At 43.3% G+C, this 24,069-nt stretch overlaps 1 protein-coding gene across 2 annotated transcripts in view; it reads right to left on the reverse strand.

The window, feature by feature from the left end:
* LOC126252913 (RNA-binding protein 34-like) overlaps positions 1 to 24,069 on the reverse strand; it is a 96,069-nt gene that overhangs the window by 68,326 nt on the left and 3,674 nt on the right. The window lies entirely within an intron of this gene.

Raw genomic sequence — 24,069 nt, forward strand, 5'->3', positions numbered from 1 at the left:
TCTTTAAAAACCAAATTAGACGTCAAAGCGATAGGAGCAAATGAAACTGAGATATTTTGAAAAAACTGAAAAAAGTCCGAAATTTTCAAAGTTTTTTGACTGCAGAAAGCTTTCCCAAGAGAAATTTTGTTGGCAAAACTTTGTTTTCTAACCTTTGCAACAATATGAACGAGTTAAAAAAATAAAATCTTCTACCCCACCTTTTGCAAGGTACAGGCTTTTTTCTGACAGTTTCACTGGACTATCTGTCATTGGGAGAGCGAAAGCTGCTGTCTACGCTCCACAAGTAAAGACAATCGAGACAACACTGAAAATGCCACTCAAGGAGACAAGTCCGTGGCAAACTGCAATACATGGCAAAATCATTAACGAAAAGGGAGCCTGAGATGTCCAGTGGGAGACGGGCAATAAAGGGTTGGTTGGTTGATTGGGGTTTAAGGGACCAAACAGCAAGGTCGTCAGTCCCTTGATTCAAAGGCAGTCCATTCGGACGGATTTACATCTCAGAAGAGTCATAACGATAAAAGTTAAAAGGCTAAAAAACAAAAGTGCAGTTGTGTTGTCAATGATGAAAACAAAAGGGGGCGAAGTCAGCAAGTGGGCAACCCCAAGGCTATGCTAGATTCAGTACAGTCCGCCCTGACAGCTGAGTGGTCAGAGCAGTGGTCTGTCTCGCCAAGGGGTCCGGGTTCGATTCCGAGCTGGGCCGGGGATATTCCCCACTCATAGACTGAGTGTTGGTTGGTTGGTTGGTTGAAAGAGAGAGAAGGGACCAAACTACGAGGTCATCGGTCCCTTGCTCCTAATAAAACAATGCCAGAAGGGTGAGAATAAAATGGACGAAAAATATAACACAAAACAGAAAGAAAGGAAAAGCCACAAGAATGAAGGTAAGGCAATGAATACTAAAAGAAACAAAAGAGGACAATAAAACAAGAGACAGACACTAGAAACAGAAGGGAGTAAAGCATGAAAGCAGATTACAGTGGCTGGCCAACCACGAGAATAAAAGGGAAAGCCAGCCACTCTGAAACACATTGAAACCTCCACCCTAAAAGCACTAGGGTAGAGGACACGGAGGGACAAAAGACATGCACTGAAACCTACACAGAAGTATAAAACCCACTCTCACAGATAAAATGTAAAACTAAAGCTGCTGTGGAGGCATTGTCGCCCAACACCAAAGGCAGGGTGATGGGAAAGTTAAAAGTCTGTCGCAGGGCGGCTAAAAGTGGACAGTCCAGGAAGAGGTGGACCACTGTCATTTGGGAGCCACAGCGACACTGAGGTGCATCCTCGCGACATAGTAGGTAACAATGCGTTAGCCACGTATGGCTAATGCGGAGCCAGCAGAGGACAACTGATTCCTTAATGACACGCAGTTTGTTGTGCGTGCTGTTATGCCATTCCGTCTCACAAAGCCAGAAAACCCGGCAGTGTAAGAAAGAACGCAGGTCAACTTCGGAGATGCCTATCTACAGAAGCGGTTTCCGCGTTGCCTGTTTGGCCAGCCTGTCGGCAAGTTCGTTACCGGGGATTCCGACGTGTCCTGGGATCCACACAAACACCACGGAGCGGCGGGACTGTTCCAGGGCATAGTTGTTGTTGTTGTTGTTGTTGTTGTTGTGGTCTTCAGTCCTGAGACTGGTTTGATGCAGCTCTCCATGCTACTCTATCCTGTGCAAGCTTCTTCATCTCCCAGTATCTACTGCAACCAACATCCTTCTGAATCTGTTTAGCGTATTCATCTCTTAGTCTCCCTCTCTACGATTTTTACCCTCCACGCTGCCCTCCAATACTAAATTGGTGATCCCTTGATGCCTATTAGTTATATGATCAACCCATCTAATCTTCAGAATTCTTCTGTAGCACCACATTTCGAAAGCTTCTATTCTCTTCTTGTCCAAACTATTTATTGTCCATGTTTCACTTCCATACATGGCTACGCTCCATACAAATACTTTCAGAAACGACTTCCTGACACTTAAATCTATACTCGATGTTAACGAATTTCTCTTCTTTAGAAACACTTTCCTTGCCATTGCCAGTCTACATTTTATATCCTCTCTACTTCGGCCATCATCAGTTATTTTGCTCCCCAAATAGCAAAATTCCTTCACTACTTTAAGGGTCTCATTAACTAATCTAATTCCCTCAGCATCACCAGACACGACTCACGTGTTCCAATATTTCTACGGAATCCAAACTGATCTTCCCCGAGGTCAGCTTTTACCAGTTTTTCTATTTGTCTGTAGAGAATATGCATTAGTATTTTGCATCCGTGACTTATGAAACTGATAGTTCAGTAATTTTCACATCTGTCAGCACCTGCTTTCTTTGGGATCGGAATTATTATATTCTTCTTGAAGTCTGAGGGTATTTCGCCTGTCTCATACATCTTACTCACCAGATGGTAGAGTTTTGTCAGGAATGGCTCTCCCAAGGCCGTCAGTAGTTCTAATGGAATGTTGTCTACTCTCGGGGCCTTGTTTCGACTCTGGTCTTTCAGTGCTCTGACTAACTCTTCAAGCAGTATCATATCCCCCATTTCATCTTCATCTACATCCTCTTCCATTTCCATAATATTGACCTCAAGTACATTGCCTTTGTATAAGCCCTCTATATACTCTCTCCACCTTTCTGCTTACCCTTCTTTGCTTAGAACTGGGTTTCCATCTGAGCTCTTGATATTCATACAAGTGGTTCTCTTTTCTCCAAAGGTCTCTTTAATTTTCCTGTAGGCAGTATCTAGTCAGGCATAGATGGACTCCTGAATGCACACTACCAGAGGGTGGCAAGCGTAGTACTGGTCGATAGCTTGTAGGGTAGTCAATGAGTCAGTACACAGGAGAAATGACTCGCCAGGGCATGAGCGGATGTACTCAACAGCATGAGATATGGCCGCCAGCTCTGCAGTGAAAACATTGCAGCAAACTGGCAAAGAGTGCTGCTCAACATGTCCTCCATGAACGTATGCGAAGCCTACGTGACCATCAGCCATTGAGCCGTTGATGTAAACCACTTTAGAGTCCTGAAACACGTCAAGAATAGAGAGGAAGCAACAGGGGAGAGTGGAGGGGTTAATGTAGTCCTTAGGGCCATGCAAACGGTCCAGACGAAGCTGCAACCAAGGTGTACACCATGGAGACGTACGTGAACAGATCACAAGTAGAGGTGGTAAAGGGAAGAACTCCAGTTCGGGGAGAAGGGACTGCACGCAAACCACAATCGTTAACCCCAATCTGGGCCGCCGATGCGGGAGATGGACTGCCGCGGGTGGGGAAAAGGAGACGGTAATTCAGATGCTCAGGGGAACTATGAATGTGTGCTGCATAACTGGCGAGCGGTTGCGCACGTCTCATCTGCAGTGGAGGGGGACACCAGCCTCCACCAGTATGCTGGTCACCGGACTCTTCTTAAAAGCTCCTGTCGCTCGTCTAACCCCACAGTGGTGCACAGGATCGAGTAAATGCAATGCTGAAGGCGCTGCCAAACCATAAACCGCACTCCCATAGTCAATTCAGGATTGGACAAAGGCTCTGTAGAGCTGCAGCAGTGTATAGAGATCTGCACCCCAATTGGTGTTGCTCAAGCAACAGAGGGCATTGAGGTGCTGCCAGCACTTCTGCTTAAGCTGGCGAAGATGAGGGAGCCAAGTCAAACGGATGTCGAAAACCAGTCCTACGAATTTATACACCTCCACTACAGTGAGTGGATCGTCATTAAGATAAAGTGTGGGTTCCGGATGAACAGTACGACGCCGACCGAAGTGCATGACACATGACTTTGCGGCTGAAAACTGGAAGCCGTGGGCTAGAGCCCATGACTGCGCCTTGTGAATGGCTCCCTGGAGGTGCCGCTCAGCAACAGTACTGGAGCAGCAGTATGAAATGCAGAAGTCATCTGCATAGAAGGTGAGACGGAGGGCCCTACAGCCGCTGCTAGACCATTAATGGACACTAAAAATAGAGAGACGCTCAATACAGAGCCCTGCAGGACTCTAATCTCCTGGATATGGATGGAACTATGGGAGTCACCAACTTGTACACGGATAGTACAGAGCAACAGGGAGTTTTGTATAAAAACCTGGAGTAGTTCCCAGAGACCCAACTCATACAACGTGGCAAGGATATGACATCACCAAGTGATGTAGTATGCTTTACGTTAGTCAAAAGAGACGGCAATCAAGTGCTGCTGTCTGTAAAAGGCTGTTCGGATGGCAGACTCAATGGACACAAAATTATCAGTGGTAGAGCAACCCTGGCAGAAGATGCCCTGACATGGAGCCAGCAAGCCACCTGATTCCAGGGCCCAACCCAACTGCCGACATACCATTATGTTCCAGCAGCTTACAAAGAATGTTGTTGAGGCTGATAGGCCAATAGTTATGCACATGAAGCAGGTTTTTACTGGGTTTGAGCACCGGAATGATGGTGCGCTCCCACCACTGTGATGGGAAGATGCCATCGCACCAGATCCAGTTGAAGACGACTAGGAGATATCACTTGTAGTCAGATGAGAGATGTTTAATCATCTGACTGTGGGTGCGATCAGGCCCAGGAGCTGTGTCAGGGCAACGTGCAAAGGCAATGAGGAGCTCCCACTCAGTAAATGGGGATTATAGGATTCACTGCAGCATGTATTGAATGTGAGGACGCTCCCTTCTAGCCGCCGTTTGAGAGTGCGAATGGCTCGGGGGTAATTCTCCAACACAGAGGCTCGAGCAAAGTGCTCAGCAATGTCCTCGGCATTCGTGTTTGCGTCTGTACATAAATCATCATTTACGGTAACACCGGGGACAGCAGTTGGGGCTTGGCACCCGAAAAGACATTTAATCTTTGCCCAGACTTGGGAAGGCGACTTGTGGCACCCAGTGGTGGAGACTTATGTCTCCCAACACTCCTCCTTCCATTGCTTGATAAGGTAGCGAACACAAGCACAGAGACGTTTAAAAGCTATGAGGTCCTCCAGGGAATGGTGCGGCTTATGCCACTGTAGAGCTCGCCAACGCTCCGTAATTGCTTCAGCCAGTTCCTGCGACCACCAAGGGACTGCCTTACACCTCGGGCACCCTAAAGAGCAAGGAATCGCATTTTCTGCTGCAGAAACAATTGTACTAGTCACCTGCTCAACCTTCACATCGATGTTACCATTTGGTGGAGATTCAGCGGTGACAACAGAGGTGAAAGTTCCCCAGTCTGCCTTGTTCAAAGCCCATCTGGGCAGGCGTCCATGGGCATGACACCGGACATGTGATAGGAAGATGGGGAAGTGGTCACTACCACACATGTCATGTGCTCTCCAGTGGATAGATGGGAGAAATACTGGGCTGCAAATTGATAAATCAATGGTCATAACTATCATGAGCCACACTGAAATGTGTGGCAGCCCCAGTATTTAAGAGGCAGAGGTCGAATTGCATCAGTAAAGTTTCGACGTCTCTCACTCTGCCAGTAAGGCTTCCTTTACCAGGATACAGGTTAGCGGGCAGCTTTTCTAGGAGCTCTTTGCGGTGTGGGGGAGTAGCCATGTATGTGAAAAACGGTATCCCATTTGAGTTAATTGATGTTTCAAAGTACTGCACTGAAAAGGTGTTTGAATGTTGTGCAGGTGTGGTTAAATTTAACAGAGCTAAACTTCTAACTGTTGTTATTTATAGATTCCCAGACTCCAATTTCACAACATTTTTGCTAAAGCTAGAGGAGATTCTTGGTTCACTTTATAGGAAATACAAAAAGTTAGTTATATGTGGTGACTTCAATATAAATTGTATACGTGATTGTGCAAGGAAAAGGATGCTGGTAGACCACCTTAATTCATATAATCTTATGCAAACCGTATTCTTTCCAACGAGAGTGCAAGGGAACAGTAGAACAACCATAGACAATATTTTTGTTCATTCGTCATTACTAGAAGGGCATTCTGTTAGCAAAATGGTGAATGGCCTTTCGGATCATGATGCACAAATTTTAAGTCTAAAAGATTTTTGTGCTGCAAGACAGGTTAAATATAGTTACCAACTTTTTAGGAAAGCTGATCCAGTTGCTGTAGAGACTTTTGTAAACCTTATCAAGGAACAAGAGTGGCAAGATGTTTATAGTGCTGATACAGTAGACGATAAATATAATGCTTTCCTCAAGACTTTTCTCGTGCTCTTTGAAAGTTGCTTTCCGTTAGAACGTTCAAAACAGGGTACTAGCACAAACAGGCAGCCTGGGTGGCTGACTAAAGGTATAAGAATATCTTGTAGAACAAAGTGGCAATTATATCAAAACGTTTGTCCGCCCCCGGTAGCTGAGTGGTCAGCGTGACAGACTGTCAATCCAAAGGGCCCGGGTTCGATTCCCGGCTGGGTCGGAGATTTTCTCCGCTCAGGGACTGGGTGTTGTGTTGTCCTAATCATCATCATTTCATCCCCATCGATGCGCAGGTCGCTGAGGTGGCATCAAATCAAAAGATTGCACCAGGCGAACGGTCTACCCGACGGGAGGCCCTAGCCACACGACATTTCATTTCATTTATCAAAATGTTAGAAACAGTCACAATCTAAATGCAGTAGCCCATTACAAACAGTATTGTAAGGTGCTTAAAAATGTTATTAGGAAGTCAAAAAGTATGTGGTATGCAGATAGAATAGCTAAGTCTCAGGATAAAATTAAAACCATATGGTCAGTCATAAAGGAAGTGGCTGGTCTGCAGAGACATGTCGAGGATATAGAATCAGTGCGTAGTGGGAATGTCCGTGTTACTGATAAGTCGCATATATGTACACTATTTAATAATCACTTTCTGAATATAGCATGTGAACTAAATAGAAACCTAGTCCCAACAGGGAATCAGATAGCACTCTTAGAAAAAAGTGTTCCGAGACTGTTAGCTGAAATGCTCCTCCATGATACTGACAAGAGGGAGGTTGAGTTAATAATTAAATCACTAAAGACCAAGAACTCTCATGGATATGACGGGCTATCTAGCAGAATACTGAAGTATTGTTCCATGTATGTTAGCCCAGTACTTAGCCATATCTGTAACTTTTCCTTTGGGAGTGGTCGGTTTCCTGACCGATTAAAGTACTCGGTAGTGAAGCCACTTTATAAAAAGGGAGACAGGGATAATGTTGATAATTATAGACCTATTTCTATGTCATCGGTGTTTGCTAAAGTTATCGAGAGGGTTGTATACACAAGGTTACTGCAGCATTTAAATTCACATAATTTGCTGTCAAATGTACAGTTTGGTTTTAGAAATGGCTTAACAACTGAAAATGCTATAGTCTCTTTTCTCTGTGAGGTTTTGGACGGATTAAATAAAATGTTGCGAATGTTAGGTGTTTTCTTTGATTTAACGAAGGCTTTTGACTGTGTTGAGCACAAAATATTACTGCAGAAGTTGGAACATTATGGAGTAAGGGGAGTAGCTTACAATTGGTTCACCTCTTACTTTAAGAACAGAAAGCAGAAGGTAATTCTCTGCAATATTGAGAGTGGTAATGATGTTCAGTCCCAATGGGGCACTGTTAAATGGGTCGTTCCCCAAGGATCGGTGCTGGGGCCACTGCTGTTTCTTATTTATATAAATGATATGCCTTCTAGTATTACAGGTGATTCAAAAATATTTCTGTTTGCTGATGACACCAGCTTGGTAGTGAAGGATCTTGTGTGTAATATTGAAACATTATCAAATAACGTAGTTCATGAAATAAGTTCGTGACTTCTGGAAAATAAGACTCAGTTTTTGCAGTTTCTAACTCACAATTCAACAAGAACTGATATTTTAATCAGACAGAATGGGCATGTTATAAGCGAGACGGAGCAGTTCAAGTTCCTAGGCGTACGGATAGATAGTAAGCTGTTGTGGAAAGCCCATGTTCAGGATCTTGTTCAGAAACTAAATGCCGCTTTATTTACTATTACAACAATATCTGAAATAAGTGACATTTCAACACAAAAAGTAGTCTACTTCACATATTTTCATACGCTTATGTCATATGGTATTATTTTTGGGGGTAATTCTTCTAATTCAAAAAGGGTATTTTTGGCTCAAAAACAGGCTGTTCGAGCTATGTGTGGTGTAAGTTCGAGAACCTCTTGTCAACACCTATTCAATAGTCTGGGAATTCTGACATTGCCCTCACAGTATATATTTTCTTTAATGTCGTTTGCTGTTAGCAATATTAGCTTATTCCCACGAGTTAGCAGTTAATACTAGGCAGAAATCAAATCTGCATGTGGAATGCACTTCCTTGACTCTTGTGCAGAAAGGAGTGCAGTACTCTGCTGCATCCATTTTCAATAAGCTACCACAAGAACTCAAAAATCTTAGCAGTAGCCCAAACACTTTTAAGTCTAAACTGAAGAGTTTCCTCATGGCTCACTCCTTCTAGTCTGTCGAGGAGCTCCTGGAAGAGCTAAAAAATTAAGCAAATTCCAGTGTTACATTCTTGATTTTCTTTATTTAAACTAACGACGTGTCGCCTGAATAAGTTTCTTATATTTCATTTTATCTGTTTCTACAATCTTGTTCTAATTTCATGTATTGACTCGTTCCATGACCTTAATGTGGTCCCACGGGACAATAAATAAATAAGCATGGTACCATCCCACAAGGGGTTATGGGTATTAAAATGTCGCAAAAGTAGGAAAGGTTTAGGGAGTTGATCAATCAGTGCAGCTAATACATTCAGGGGTACTGCACTATCTGGAGGAAGATATACATTGCAGACAGTTATTTCATGTGTCATCCTTATTCTGACAGCCACAGTTCCAAGAGGAGTTTGAAGGGGCACATATTCACCATAGACCGAATTTAGGACATAAACGCAAACTCTACACGACACTCGATTATAGTCACTACGGTTCCTGCCACGGAGGGCAGGGGTCTGCATAGCTTGGAACCACGTTTCCTGGAGGGCAATGCACATAGCAGGTGTAAAGCTTAACAGTTGCCGTAGCTCAGCCATGTGGTGGAAAAAACCGCCGCAATTGACATCGTGAGACTGGGAAGGCATGGTACATTCAATGAGGCAGTTGACACCTCCAAGTCACCTGTTGCCACCGATTTATCGCCTGAGCAATCTATATCCACTGTGTCTGAGGTTCTGGCGAGATCTAGGTCCTCAGCGGATGCCAAAATCTCCACTAGGTCCTCAGCTCCAGAGCTTGTAAGTAGCAGTGGTGTGGGTGCCACCACAACTTCCTTTTTCTTAGGGTGTTTTCTTCATGGAATTCTCTCGCTGCTCCTTGGGTTTCCCTGGCTGCGAGGACTTCACTGGCTCAGCCTCCGGGACTGAGGATGAGCGTGAAGCCGTATGACCAGCTGCTTTTGGGCTCTTCAGCCACTGGCGGGTGTCGTCTTTCCCACTAGAAGAAACCTGGGAAGGGAGTGAACCAAGGGACCCCCTCCTAGGCAGAAAAGCCGAAGAAGACTCATGCTTCTCCAGCTTAGAAGTGGGGACAGATGTCCCCGATGGATTGGGGTGGGGGGGTTACTCCTGTTGTATGTGGTGTAGGGGCAACAGGGAGGGAAATGCCCCCCCACCATCAATGGGGCAGGTGTAGTCTTCTGGGTCTGAGAGGTGACCTGGGTTGGCAGAGCTGATGGTGCCAGAACTGTTGTAGTGGCGGCATATGATGATATACGCAGAGGATGCAGGCGTTCAAATTTTCTCTTAGCCTCGGTGTAGGTCAGCCCGTCCAGTGTCTTGTACTCCACGATTTTCCTTTCTTTCTGGAGAATCCTGCCGTCAGGCGAGCAAGGTTGACACAGAAGGGAGGCGGGGCACATGGAGGGGACTGGGTGATGTGTTGTCCTCATTATTTCGTCGTCATTAGTGGAAGGGAACAGGAAACCACCACTGGAATCACTTCCCTAGACACTCAATGCGGTGGACCCCTCTGACGAGGCTTCCCCCATGACGAGACCTGCTGTAAGGCAGAACACAAAGTTGGTTTAGATGCAGTACACACAAGACCACCTGCTATTCAAAAGCGTTCAACCGCTAGAATGTAAATGTGCGTACTGTAAAAGGACACTACCCAAATCTAAAAAGTGATAAAAAACAGTAAAAGGGAGAGAAAAGAGGACCTTGGCCAGGGTGGGGAGTCAGGAATCTCCAAACACAGCTTACAGTGGGAGACACCCCAACACCAGAATGAGATTAAAAACCTTAAAACTGAAAATAAAAACCACTTTCATGGAGTAAACAGAGCCAGTTCGACCATCCGGGAATCTTAACCCAACATTACAGGTAAAGTGCGGAGAAGTCTGTACTTAGTACGCATAGCCAAAAGAAGGGGGCATTCCACCAAAATGTGCGCTACGGACCGGAAGGCTCCACAACCACAAAGTGGAGGTGGCTCATTGTGCAAAGGAAACCATGTGTCAGCCTGGTATGGCCGATGCACGGACGACACAGGGTGGTTGAGGCCTTTCGGGAGAGGCGGAAGGAAGAACGCCATGGGACTGGTGTCACCTTAATTGCACGAAGTTTATTAGACAGGGAGGTAGCCTCCCATGAGTTGGCCCATGATTGTGCGAAGTAGGATTTGATGTGAAGCCGTAAATCCACTGCAGGAGAGGTTACAGAGAAGTGGGGTAAGTGACTGCTCCCCCAGCCAAACGATCAGCAAGCTCATTACCTGGGATACCCAAATGGCCAGGGACCCAAAGGAGGTCAACGGAACAAGCAGCATGGAGAAGATCAGCGAGACGGTCATGGATGGCCGAGACCAAGAGATGGCGGGAAAAACACCTATCACTAGCCTGAAGGCCACTCACTGAGTCTGTACATAACAAAACACAGGTGAGTTGAGACTGTTTAATAAAGGTAAGGGTCTAAGAAATTGCCATAAATTCGACAGTTAACACCCCACATGCAGTTGGCAGAAGACTATTTTCCACGCCAACAGAGAACGTTAAGTCATATCCCACACAATCAGCAGATTTAAAGCCACTGGTGTAAAAAACAGCATCCCAGAACTCCCATAAAATTCGATGGAAAAAACTGGAACACCATCGGGGGGAAAAGAATCTTTCGGACCTTGGTGAAGACCCATCCGAATCCAGGGCCGAGGAACTAACCAAGATGGGGTGTTGGGGAGAGATTGGGGAGAGATCGTGGGAGATAGGACGAAGAGACGCAAGACTGAGCTCAACCGGTAAACCCAACCGAGGGCGGGAATCTGGTGGATGACGTCCTTGGTCTGGGAACAGGATAGAATAGGAAGGATGAGTGGGAGAGGAACGGACAGTGATTGTATAAGAAACCAGAAGCTGGGAGCACCAAACAGAAAGTGGGGGATCCCAGCTTTAACCAGGAGACTATCAACAGCGCTCGTAGGGAAGGCACCGGTGGCCAAATGGATACCACAATGGTGGACCGGATCCAGGAGGCGCAGTGTGGAAGGAGCAGCCGAACTATAAACTTGACAACCATAGTCCAAGCGTGACAGCACTAAAGCCCGATAAAGGCTGAGAAGAGTGGAACAATCCGCACCCCAAGAGGTGTGGGCAAGGAAGCAAAGGACATTGAGTTTACGTAAACATCCTATCTTGAGAAGTCTGATATGAGCCCGCCAAGTGAGCTTGCTGTCGAAAAGAAGACCCAGAAAACGAAACTGTGGGACCACAGGTAATCGTTACGCATTGAGGTATAGCTCTGGATTGAGGTGGACCATAGTACAGCAACAGTAGAGCTCTGGATCAGGGTGGACCACAGTACGGCAACAGAAGTGGATCACCCGCGATTTTAAAGGAGAGAAACCAGTTTGAGGGGGATCCATGCAGAGGCACGCCATATAGCACCCTGGAGCTGCCGCTCTGCAGAGGACATCAAAGAGGAACTAACCCAAATACAGAAATCATCCACATACACAGATCAGGGGTGACCAAAGGACCAGCTGAGGCCACAAGTCCATCTATAGCAATGAGGAAAAGAAGTACACTCAATACGGAACCCTGTGGGATGCCATTCTCCTGGGTCTGTGGAGAACTAAAAACAGTACCAACCCAAACCCTGCACTCACGAAGTGTAAGAAAGATATGATGGCGCCAAGCCATGTCATACGCCTTGAGAAGTTCAAAAAATACCGCAACCAAATGGCGGTTCTGGGAAAAAGCATGCCGAACTGCGGATTCCAAGCGAAGTAAATGATCGATCAGAGACCGTCCCTCTCAGAAGCCGCACTGGTAAGGGGACAATAGATTCCTAGATTCGAGGGCCCAACTCAGCCGACGGGCTACCATCCGTTCAAGTAACTTGCAACCAACATTTGCCAGACTAATTGGCCGATAGCTTTCGACAAACAAGGGGTTCTTACCAGGCTTAAGGGCAGGAACCACGATGCTTGGAAGGGAAGTCACCCTGAAGCCCAATACGGTTAAGCATCTGGAGAAGATATTGTTGTTGTTGAGCGCTGAGATGTTGAAGCAATTGGTTATGAATGGAGTCTAGGCCAGGGGCAATTTCATAAGAAGAAAATGCAGAAAGAATTTCCCATTCAGTAAAAGGTTCGTTGTAAGATTCAGACTGACAAGGTGTAAAATGCAAGGCGGAAGCTTCGGCCCGCTGTTTCTAGTGAAGGAAAGCAGCCGGATAGGAGGTTGATGCCGATGCTGTTGCAGAATGGGTCACAAGATGTTCCGCAAGAATCAACGGGTCTGTGCAAAGGGCATCTGGGAGGGCAAGGCCCGGGAGGGTCGACTGCCGATGGCAACCTTGGAGAGAGCGAAGTGTAGCCCATACCGGTGACATAGGGACAGTAGAACCGAGGGAAGGAACAAAGCATTCCCAACACATCCGTATGCTCCGTTACATTAAGTAACAGAGCTTTGACGCGAAGGCGTTTAAAGGTAATAAGGTTGACAGTGGATGGGTGCCACTTAAGAAGTTGCAAAGCTCGACGGATAGCAATGGCAATGGCCGTACTCCACCACAGGCCTTGACGACGGCACAAAATGGTCCAGATGAGTGTGGGATAGCAAGGCAACAGTGCGAACAATCGCATCAGACACATCACGTAGGACGTAAGCAATACAACCTTATGAAGACAGAGAAAAAACGACCTGTGCAGTATATAGAGGCCAATTGGCGTGTTGGAAAGACCAACCAGGTAACCTGTCCATCGGGGAGTGAGAGAATCAATGGGAAGTAGTCACTATCGCAAACGTCATCGTGGAGCGACCAGTGCAATGAACGGAGGAGGGAGGGAGAAGGAAGAGGAAGATCGATGGCCAAAAATGTACAATGACCGGCACTGAAATGGGTAGGGGAGCTTGGTAGTGGATTCATCATTAAGGAGGCACAAGTAGTGGTCTGCAAGAAACTTGTCTATGAGAAGAACCCGACTAGATGGAATGCACTGCCCCAGAAGGGATGATGAGCATTAAATCCCTGAGAAGGAGGAAAGGAGGAAGAAGTTGCTGAAGAAGGGCAGTTAAGGCAGTAGGTGGAAGGGGCCTGTCAGGAGGGAGATAAAGATTGCAAACTGTGACCCCAGGGTCCAGGTGGACCCTAACAGCAACCGCTTCCAATGCAGTTTGAAGAGGAATCCACGAACTAGCAATGTACGTACGGACCAACGTACAAATGCCACCAGAGTCCCACAGGGGAGTGACCCAACTGCAACAGAAAGCACCGAACCCACAGAGGGTCCGTGAGTGGTCCTCAGATTCCTGTAGAACCACACAAGCTGCAGAATAAAACGAAATAACAGATTTCAACTCTGGAAGGTGACTGTAATACCCATAGCAATTCCATTGGATAACCACAGAACGATGATTCAAATGGGGGGTGAACAGGCTGAAGCCACTCCTGCCGTCGGGTCACCACCCGTCACCGACAAGGAGGGGGCAACATCCATGAACAGCAGGTCAGAGTCAGGTTGCGAAGGTTAGGACGGGACCTCCGGAAACACCAGTCTCTCCTTGTCCCAGGACTTGCGTTTCTTCTTCTTTTCTGCTTAGGATCGAGGAGGGCTGTGCTGCAAGAAGGAGCCAGCTGCAGCAAGATCTGGAACAGAAAGAGAGCAGGCGACCTGGGAGCCCACAGACCGCGATTCTTGTGGTCGTCATGTGGCAGCAGACCTTTGGCCTGGAAGGTGCCAGGAAGGGGGGTTCTGGGAGGGGAGCCCTTGTCCGGCAGACGCTGAAGAAGTGGGACATTTCTGCAGCTGGGGAGGGGGTGAGGAGGGGGGTTCAGGACTGGGGTAAAGAAGGGGGAAAAAGGGGTGACGATGTAGCTAAAGCATAGCTAGATGTCACATCACTGACACAGGATGAAGACGTGCATACTTCTTACGAGCCTCAGTGTAGGTTAGACCATCAAGGGACTTATACTCCTGTATCTTCTTTTCCTTCTTATAAGCCGGACAATACAGTGAATGTGGAGAATGACTGCGATGACAATTAACCTACACAGGAGGGGGAACACAGGAACTCCTCTCATGGAATGGACTGCCACAACCACAGAGGGTGGTTTGCGAACAATGGGATGTATGGCTTCATGTCACATTGATAAACCATAATCTTGACCTTCTCAGGGAGGGTATCTCCTTCAAAGGCCAGGATAAAGGCACCAGTATCAATGTGCTTGTCGTTCGGGCCCTTCTGAACACGTCGAACAGAGTGAACACCCCGCCGTCATAGCTTGTCCCCAAGTTCCTCATCAGTTTGATGGATGAGGTCCCTGTGAAAAATTACACCATGAACCATATTCAAAGACGGGGGGGGGGGGGGGGTGTAATGGACACAGAAATTGTGACAAGACTGTCACAGGCACGAAGGGCCACAGACTGGGCAACTGAAGCAGTTCTGATCAACAACGAACCCGATCGCATCTTGCTCAGAGATTCCACTTCGCCAAACTTGTCTTCTATGTGTTCCAAAAAAAAATGAAGGTTGGGTATTGGTGGAAGTATCCCCACCAGTCCTGATGCAAACCAGATAGCGGGGGAAAGGTTTCGCCCCTAGCCGACGAGACTGACTCTCTTCCCAAGGGGTAGCCACGGGACGGTTTAAGGTTTAAGAGGCAGAAGAAGCAGCACTAAAAGGATAATTTCCATTCAGAGAGACGGCCGTAGAAGAAAAGCCAGAGTTCTGGACCCGTATGCATTTCATTTGCATAGCATCCGCCCTGATACCACCCACTCCGAGCAGGATCTCTCCCCATGGGCACCACCCAGCCACAGCAAGGGCCATCTTGCACAGCGGCCATTGCCGAGAGTTCTGATGCTCCAGGATGGCAAGCAACCACACCTAGGCTTAACATGAGGTGGTCATAGGTCAGGTATCAGACGTGTGATCCCTGTGTTTTCAGAGGGCTCAACCAAAAGGGCACATAGTGACACTACCACAAAGGCTGGCTACTCTGCTTGGGGTAATTCCATGCCAAGTGGTCTAGAGGCTCCCACATGACCCTCGTGGATTTTGATGAAATTTTGTATGAACATTCACACGTGTTCTCAATGAACACTGGTAAAGTTTCAGTTTCAGAAATTCAATACCTTCGGAGATACAGTCACTTGTTTAAGACCATAGCACAGCTTTCTATAGTGCGTCCTTGAATTTTCAGTAACTTTGAGATGAGATATCTCGAAGTATTTGCATGAAAGAAACAAAACTTTGCCATCTTATACAATTTTTAGAGCTTTTTCAAGTAAAATATTAAGAAAAGGATTTCTGAGCAATTTTCATATAGATAATTTGAAGCAAAGTTGGGCGAAAAAAAAAGCTGTTAAAAAAATTGCGAACTTTAGTTGTTTATATCTCCAAAAGTAATTGTGGATGTACATGAAACTTTGCACACCATAACTCACCAACACAAGGTCTTATAATATAAAATTTCATTCTCCTATTGCTTTCCATTATTTCACAAATCTAGGGTGAAGTTGACAATTTTTCAAAAAGTGTTTTCTCCAAACTCTTCTAAGCTATGGTCATTAGAAAGAGCATATTCTAAACTATCTAGAAAAGCGGATTTGGTTTTGCAATGCAAGCATATAAGGCCCTAAAAAGTAGCATCATCAAAGAGGCACATTGGAAGTTTGAACACATTTTTCTGGCACTCAAATTATACCTGAAATCTTTTATTTTGCCTTATACATGTTTATTAATGTCTGGGATAAGTGAAATAAGAAGTCCTGATGAATAGGACCTAGCATAAGTCCGAATAGCAAAAGAATAAAAGTAGAAACAATGTTATTTCTTAATTGTCCCCCTCACACACACACACACACACACACACACACACACACACACACACAAAATTATTATTAAGAATGAATGTAAATCGTTTTATTTGCATAATCATCTAATTATTAGTTGCCTACTTAATGAACAACACCAGCTTACTGATGGAAAAGAAGTGTATAAATGAGTTGCTATGGTCCATGGTGGCTTAACCACTGCTAGTTTCATTTCACCTGTGAAAACCAGCATTCCCATTGCCATAGAGGCCACACCCGATAGCTTAGCAACAACAGCCACGGGTGGGTTTCTTTACCACAGGATCCCAAGCCTGATAAGGGTTTCTTTACACAGGCTCCCAAGCCTGATAGTAAAATTATTTAAGTGCCCTGTGTAAAATTAGAAGGCACTCTTGGGTTCCTTAGACTGTTTCCTCTAACCTATTTCAATTTTTGATGTGCTACATTAATTTTCTGATGAATATCAAGAGGAATGGTGTACTCCGGCCAGACGAATTTACTGATGGAGCTGGAATAACTGCAATAATGTGGTGTTCCGGAACCCAGCACTTGTCACTTCTTGGTGGCCAATAAAATGAATTTGCTGGACCATGTGGGTGCATAAAGTTTATTAATGCATCCCTTTTCTCTGTGCAGGTCTCTCAGATATTTCCAATCCACCACAGGTTTTCATAGATGCTTGCAACATACTGTCCTGGTTGGAGAGCAGACATTAATATGCCTCCTTCATTACTGTGACCCATTTTAGCTAGAAAAGATGAACAATCATTTGAAACTCCGTGACCTGAATTGTTGTTTCATTAATAGGTAAAAAGTGATGATTTTCTCTAGTACCTGCTACAGTTTGACCAAGTTTAAACCTCTCTTCTTGTGACACAATATGTTTTTCAATTTCATCTTTACTGGCGAAAACAAATTTAATTCCATTAATGTTTTCAGAGCAGAAGTGAGACAGATCTAGGGGAGTGAGAATTTGTCCATTAAGTGGCCATTGCAAGCTTGCTCTTGCTGCTAACCGCTTTGTTGTACCTCCAATCCCATCACAAGGTGATTTCCCGTGACTAGTAGCAAAAAAATTCCATTCGGCTGTCACTCCAAAATCACTTTTATGATAGCACAAATTTAGGAAATTCTTGAAATTTTTATACTGAGCACTGGAGCCATCACTGAAATAATGAATGTGGGATATCTGTGCAAACCGTGCTTTTATATATTTGATGAGCTCCTTGATAAAAACGTGAACTGTAATAGTGTCATGCCGCAAACAATCACTGATAACGCAAAAACTTAAAAGATTCTACTTTCTCATTTTGACGAAAGTAGATAGCAAATGGACGAATTGTTGCTTGACTATTGTCCCAGTGGAAGCCTTGCACAGCATCCTGAATGATAAAAGAATAATTTTCTGCAAAATCCATTAGGACAACAAGCTTTTCGTCTTTCAGATGACATTTAAGGCCTTTAAGATGCAAGCTTTGATGTTTGGCAATGTAATGATGGCATGACAGACTCCATATTTTATTTTTTCATCTTCAATAAATTTATCCACTACCATTTGCTTTGTGTCCAGTGTGGCCCAATTGGTATGTATCCATTACTTAAACACAATAACTTCCTGTGGCTCATGATCTAGGAAACAGCTGGCAATTTCAGATGCTATAGCTTCGGGCCCAGGACACCTTTCACAGCAATGTAGCATGCACTGTTTAGAGTGCAAACTGCCTTGCTGAGAATCTCCTTATAATTTTCACGTATACCAGCTCCGCTAAGCATGAGCTTAACATTTTGGTGAATTGCACACACGCAAACTGCATGCATTCCAGCTGCTCCTACTGTTACACACCATTTGGGTCTAAGTTCACAAAACTTTTGAGAACCCTATTTCTGGATCATTTATATTCTTATAGATAACATACATTTCCCGTAAATTGCAAAGTAACAATCTATTCTGTACATATGTCCTTCTATCTAAAAGTCTAACTGAAATACTTTTTTTCCAGGGCACACCCTACTATACTCATCTTCAAAAAAATTTCGCACTCTACTAGCAACTTCTGCTGGTAATTTCCTGCTTTGCCTATTTTCGCGAAGTGCCAGAATGCCCTTCTCTGCCTAAAGCTTCCGAGCATTCTTCACCATTCTTTCGGACACGCCGAACTGAGCTGCTGTTTGTCTGACTGTCCAACGTACAGGTGCCAAGGTTAAAATTTGCATCTGTTCTTTATGAATTGCATTCTGCATCTTGGGTTTCAGTTCAGTCAGCAAATGTGCATAGTCGGCACAGTTTCCACATTCCTTAATTTCACTAGCATCTTCAATTTGTCGATTTACTCCCATTACATTTACAATTCTGTTTTTAATCACATTTTGAGCCTTTCGAATTTTCTTCTTCACATATTGGGGCTTATCTCTGTAGCATACTGTTCTCTTCAGGGGTGAAATACCGATAGACAATAAGCTACTATTTAATTCTTCTTTTGGTGTAAGGTCCTCATCAGAATGTGATGATGAGGCTGATAAAGCTTCGTCCAAGTGTTTATTTAAGGTAGTCCTGCAAGCCGGACAAATTTTCTGACATGGCTTTATGTTATTAACGAGCTGCTTCTTCAACATATCAGAAGTCTTATTAACGGTTTCAGTATCAAGAGTGAGAATTCCTGCCTGAACATTATGATTCACCTTCCCAAAGGGATTGAAACATTTTTTTTGTAACCTCTCATATTGTGTCAATAACAGGGCTTCATGGTGTAGGCAAACTTGAGAGGTATTGTCCAGCTTTGCTTCACAACGTCGGACCAACAACTCTTTTTCCTCATCACTAAAATCCGCAAACCATTTTAAAGCTGCTTTTTTGGCAAAGAAAGTGACATGACACTTTGTTCCACTATCTTCTTGCCTGATTGAGCAGAAAGGTATGCTGTTCCCTTCTGCATCCATCTCTAATCAGTAACTAAGTAATGTATTTGGCCTCTAAGTGCAAATTATAATCTGCTTAAATTTCAGACCAATAAAAAAATCTAATAAGAGATATATGCTATAAAAGACACAATCAAAACAATGTTTTGTAAATTAGATTACAAACCTTGATGGTCTTACGAATCGCTTAAGAAGCCGCATTCAGTCAAGAGAACCCACTCACTATGCTGCAAACACACCACTGAAATATTGGTTGTTCAAACAAGGCTCACAATAATGAAACAATCTGATTCGTAAAGTAATTGTTGCCATTATATTTTCTATAAACAGTGAATCTTGTGAATTTTCTCTGTGAAACTAGTGGTTACGTATTTACCAAGGTAGTAGGCTACATTTAAGTGTGATTAAAAACAAAATTAAAACTCTTAGATGTTTAACCAACCAATTTCACACGTTTCCCTAATAACTTTAAGACAAAAAAATTCACAGGTTACAACACCTAGGTATTAAAATCTCTGCAACATTGATTGGAAAATTTACATCACTTGATGCATGATTCAAGCAAACCGATCCTTTTTTGGAAAAATGTTTTATACAATTGAATCCAAAAATTAGGTCTTCATTTTCCACTTTTACATATTTACAATTTTGAGAAGTACAAAAAATATGAAGCTATTATTCTTTATGATCTCTCTCTCTCTCTCTCTCTCTCTCTCTCTCTCTCTCTCTCTCTCTCTCTCTCTCTCTCTCTCAAGGGCTACTTCTAATAGTTTGCAAGTTTTTTCTGACAGTCTCATTGCCTATTTACCAGATCTTTTTATTTCAATTATTCAAGGCCCTAATAAACATTTATTAGGCATAATCAAAGGTTTCAGGTACAATCTGAGTGCCAGAAAAATGTGTTCAAACTTCCCATGTGCCTCTTTGATGATGCTACTTTTTAGGGCCTTATATGCTTGCATTACAAAACCAAATCCACTTTTTTAGATAGTTTAGAGTATGCTCTTTCTAATGACCATAGTTTAGAAGAGTTTGGAGAAAACACTTTTTTGAAAAATTTGACTAAAAATACCCATTTTTAGCACTTTTTGAAAAATCATCAACTTCACCCTAGATTTGTGAAATAATGGAAAGCAATAGGAAAATGAAATTTTATATTATAAGACCTAGTGTTGGTGAGTTGTTGTGTGCAAAGTTTCATGTACATCCACAATTACTTTTGGAGATATAAAAAAACTAAAGTTCGCATTTTCTTTTAAACAGCTATTTTTTCGCCCAACTTTGCTTCAAATTATCTACATGAACATTCTTCTGAAATCCGTTTCTTAATATTTTATTTGAAAGAGCTCTAAAAGTTGTATAAGATGGCCAAGTTTTGTTTCTTTCATACAAATACTTACAGAGATATCTCATCTCAAAGTTGCTGAAAATTCAAGGATGCACTATTGGAAGCTGTGCTATGGTTTCAAATAAGTGCCTATATCTCTGCAAGTATTGAATTTCTGAAACTGAAGCTTTACCAGTGTTCACTGAGAACATGTGTGAATGTTCATACAAAATTTCAACAAAATCCATGATGGTCATGTGGGAACATTTCTTGATATTAGACCACTTGGCACGGAATGGCCCGTGTACAAAGTATTAGTTTCCCCTGCCACTTAGGTCCAGAATTATGACTTGTGAAAGAAGGTGGCGTGACCCAGAAATTGCAACCCGCATCTGGCAATCTATCTTCAGACCCAACTTCATGTCTTAATAACTTTGGAATTATTCCACACAGTCCAGTGAAATTTTTACAACCCAGTAACATCCATTTAGAGAACACACTCCATGAATCGAAACACCAACAACATATTTCTGAGGGAAAATAAAAAATTCCAAAATGTGATTAACAAAATGTAATACGTTAAAAAGTACATACTGTAGGTGCCCTCTGTGCCAAATATAATTCACTCAAATAGGGTATACATTTTTTTGTGGTATGTTTAATGTGGCCTAAACACACACAGAACTCATCATGCCCATATCAGTCACAAAAACTGGGTTACACACACACGAAAAAACAAAAATTTGAAAAATTACCTGAAAAACATGGATTGTCAAAGTGTGGTAGCACAGAAGGGACAAGTGGTATCCAAGCCAAATTTCACACACTGCAAAAGTAGACGATAATGATACATATCTCAAAATTTCAGCATGTCATTGCTTGACATTTGTGTACAATGGAAGTTGACAGATGTATTTGGTAATGTGGCCATTGTTCCACAATTTTGTAAAAACATATCATAAACTGTTCTGCCTCTTCTTATCCTCTCCCACAACTGTTTAATCACTAAGCAACAACATATAGACAGATCAACCCAACCTACCATTAATGTTTACTGCACCTTAACTGCTAAAAACCAGTCTATTGTGCTTCAAACAGAAGTTCTCCCACACTTTAACTACTGTATTCTGCACATTGAGTGACAAATTGTACTGTCTTCCTGACACTGTGGAAGCAACTGGAACTGTCATAAGAATATGTTCAAAAGGAACCCAACACCTGTCTGCCAAATGTGGCCAATGAAATGATCTTGCTGGTGCCATGAAGTTCACAAATACATCACCTTCTGCTTCACAGCACTCTGCAACACATCCTAAGTACCATTTGTCATCATAAACAGCAATAACATAGCAACCTGGTTGTATGTTGCTGCTTTTGCTTCTGAATCCTGAGTGAGACACACTGTGAAGACATGTTGTGCATGAACCTATAGTTATAATCGTACAGTCTGCTCATCTGCACAATGTCAGAGACTGCTGGAGAGAAGTGATGATGGCTCCTTGTGCCTGCAACAGTTTTAATGTGTTCTAGTCTGCTTTTTAGCAACTCTTCGACTGATTTCACCTCATCTTTCGAAACATAGAATGATTGTATGCCAAAGATTTTTTCTGTACCCAGGTAAATAATTTAAGAGGTACAAAATTGTTAAGGCTTTCGTGGCCACTTGTTGACAAACTGCCTATTGGCTTCTGTCTTGGGTTCTTCGGCCGACGTTCATCTAATGATTTTTCTGACGTTTCGCCAGCACGAGTGGCTGGCATTGTCAAAGCTTCACCCTCCATTGCCGGCAATTTAAGAGGTGTTAGAATGTGACCTTCTGTAGGGTGCTGCAGACTAGCTCGTGATGCCATGCGCTTAATGGTAGCACCAATACCATCACATACATTTTTACCATGACTTGTTGCAAAAAAATTCCATTCTGCGTGAATCTGAAAATCATGGTAATGCATGCATAAATTTTTGAGATTTTTACAGTTTTTGTACTGACTAGCTGCCCCATCGCTGAAGTATTTCGCAAAATGTATGTGAGGCTGCTTGTTTTCCACATATGCCATGACAGTGCGAATGTGGGCATGAACTGCAATGGCATCATGAATTAAACAGTCACTAAAAACGCACAGGTTAATGACAGACATCACTTGATCCACCTCTATAGTATATCGCAAATGGCTTGAGAGTTGCTTGACTGTTGTCCCAATGATATCCTTGGATGGCATCTCAAACTATAAATGCATAATTTTCAGAAAAGTCTAGTATTACTATAATTTTATCTTGTTTCAAATTATCCTTACAAAACTGGAGATAAGCCGATCGTGCTGTTGCTGTGTGGGGTCAGGTTGTCCATTTTTTGACAACACATTTCACCAAAATCTTCCACTGTACTTTGCTTTGTTTCAAGACTTGTGCGATCCATGTGTGTCCACTGTTTATAAGAAACAAGTTCATCGTCACTTTTCACACCTGTGTATCATGCACTGGTAGGAACTGATGTCACACACTAGCAGCTTCATTGCATCTTTGTAATCCAGACCAGAATCCTTTATAGCAGCAAACATCAGCTTAGCATTTTGATGGGTCTCACATACATAAACACTGTGTGCCCCTTGCACTTACAGGCACAACCCATTTTGGCCGAAGATTGAAAAAAGATGATAGACCTACTTTGGTATTGGGATACTTTTCCTTGAATTCTACATATAGTTCTGATATGTTGCATAGCAACAGTCTTTTTTGCATCTGTACATGTACATTTCCCATTCTCACCATTACATAGTCTTTTCTCCAGGCATTATTTGCCTGTAGTCATTATTTTCATAAAACTCCGACACTAGTACCTCTATTTCTGAACTCAATTGCTTACCCTGAGCCTGCCGAAGTTGTGGAAGCACACCTTGGGTTGCTTTTATTTTCCTATCTTGCTTTACCATATATGTAGAAACATTGAATTCCTTCACAGTGTAGTCAATAGACCAGCTGGTAGGTGCAAGGGTAAGAATAGCTACTTTTTTTCTGGCGTGTGGCGTGCACAATTTTGTCCAAATCAGAGCATTTCTGGCATGATTTCTGTTCCTTTGGAGCAGATAGTTCTTTCTCTTCCACCATTAGTGTGTCAGCTATTTTTTGTTTTAGTTCCATTTGAGCTTCTTGTAGTTTTCTTCTACCATAGCTGTGCCTGTCTCTTTTCCCAACTTTTGTGTGTCTTCATGGGAGACAAACCAAGACCAGTCACTGAAGTATTTAATTGCTCATCGGCTGTGGTTGTAGGAGACTGATGCTCTTCATCACTGTAATGTAAATTATCAGAATATTCTTCATTTTTAGCAGTGTAACACATCTGGAACATAACCTTTGTCCTGGTATGTTAAGTCCCATGCACTAATTCACTTTCAATACTGATTTTATATCAATTTCTCTGAGGTTACACTTCACTGTCTTCTTATGAATCCAAAATGGGTCAAAACAACTTCTCTGTAGGAAAGAATACTTATCCAGAAACACTTTCATATGATGATAAACACTGAAGTTTCCTGGAACTGTACTTCTTGTGCTCACATGGTGTACCCCAGATCTACATAGCAACAAATCTTGGTCCGATTCATCCAGATCATACAGTACAAAGCAAAT

Source organism: Schistocerca nitens, chromosome 4 (genome assembly GCF_023898315.1).
Source record: "Schistocerca nitens isolate TAMUIC-IGC-003100 chromosome 4, iqSchNite1.1, whole genome shotgun sequence".
Taxonomy (NCBI): domain Eukaryota; kingdom Metazoa; phylum Arthropoda; class Insecta; order Orthoptera; family Acrididae; genus Schistocerca; species Schistocerca nitens.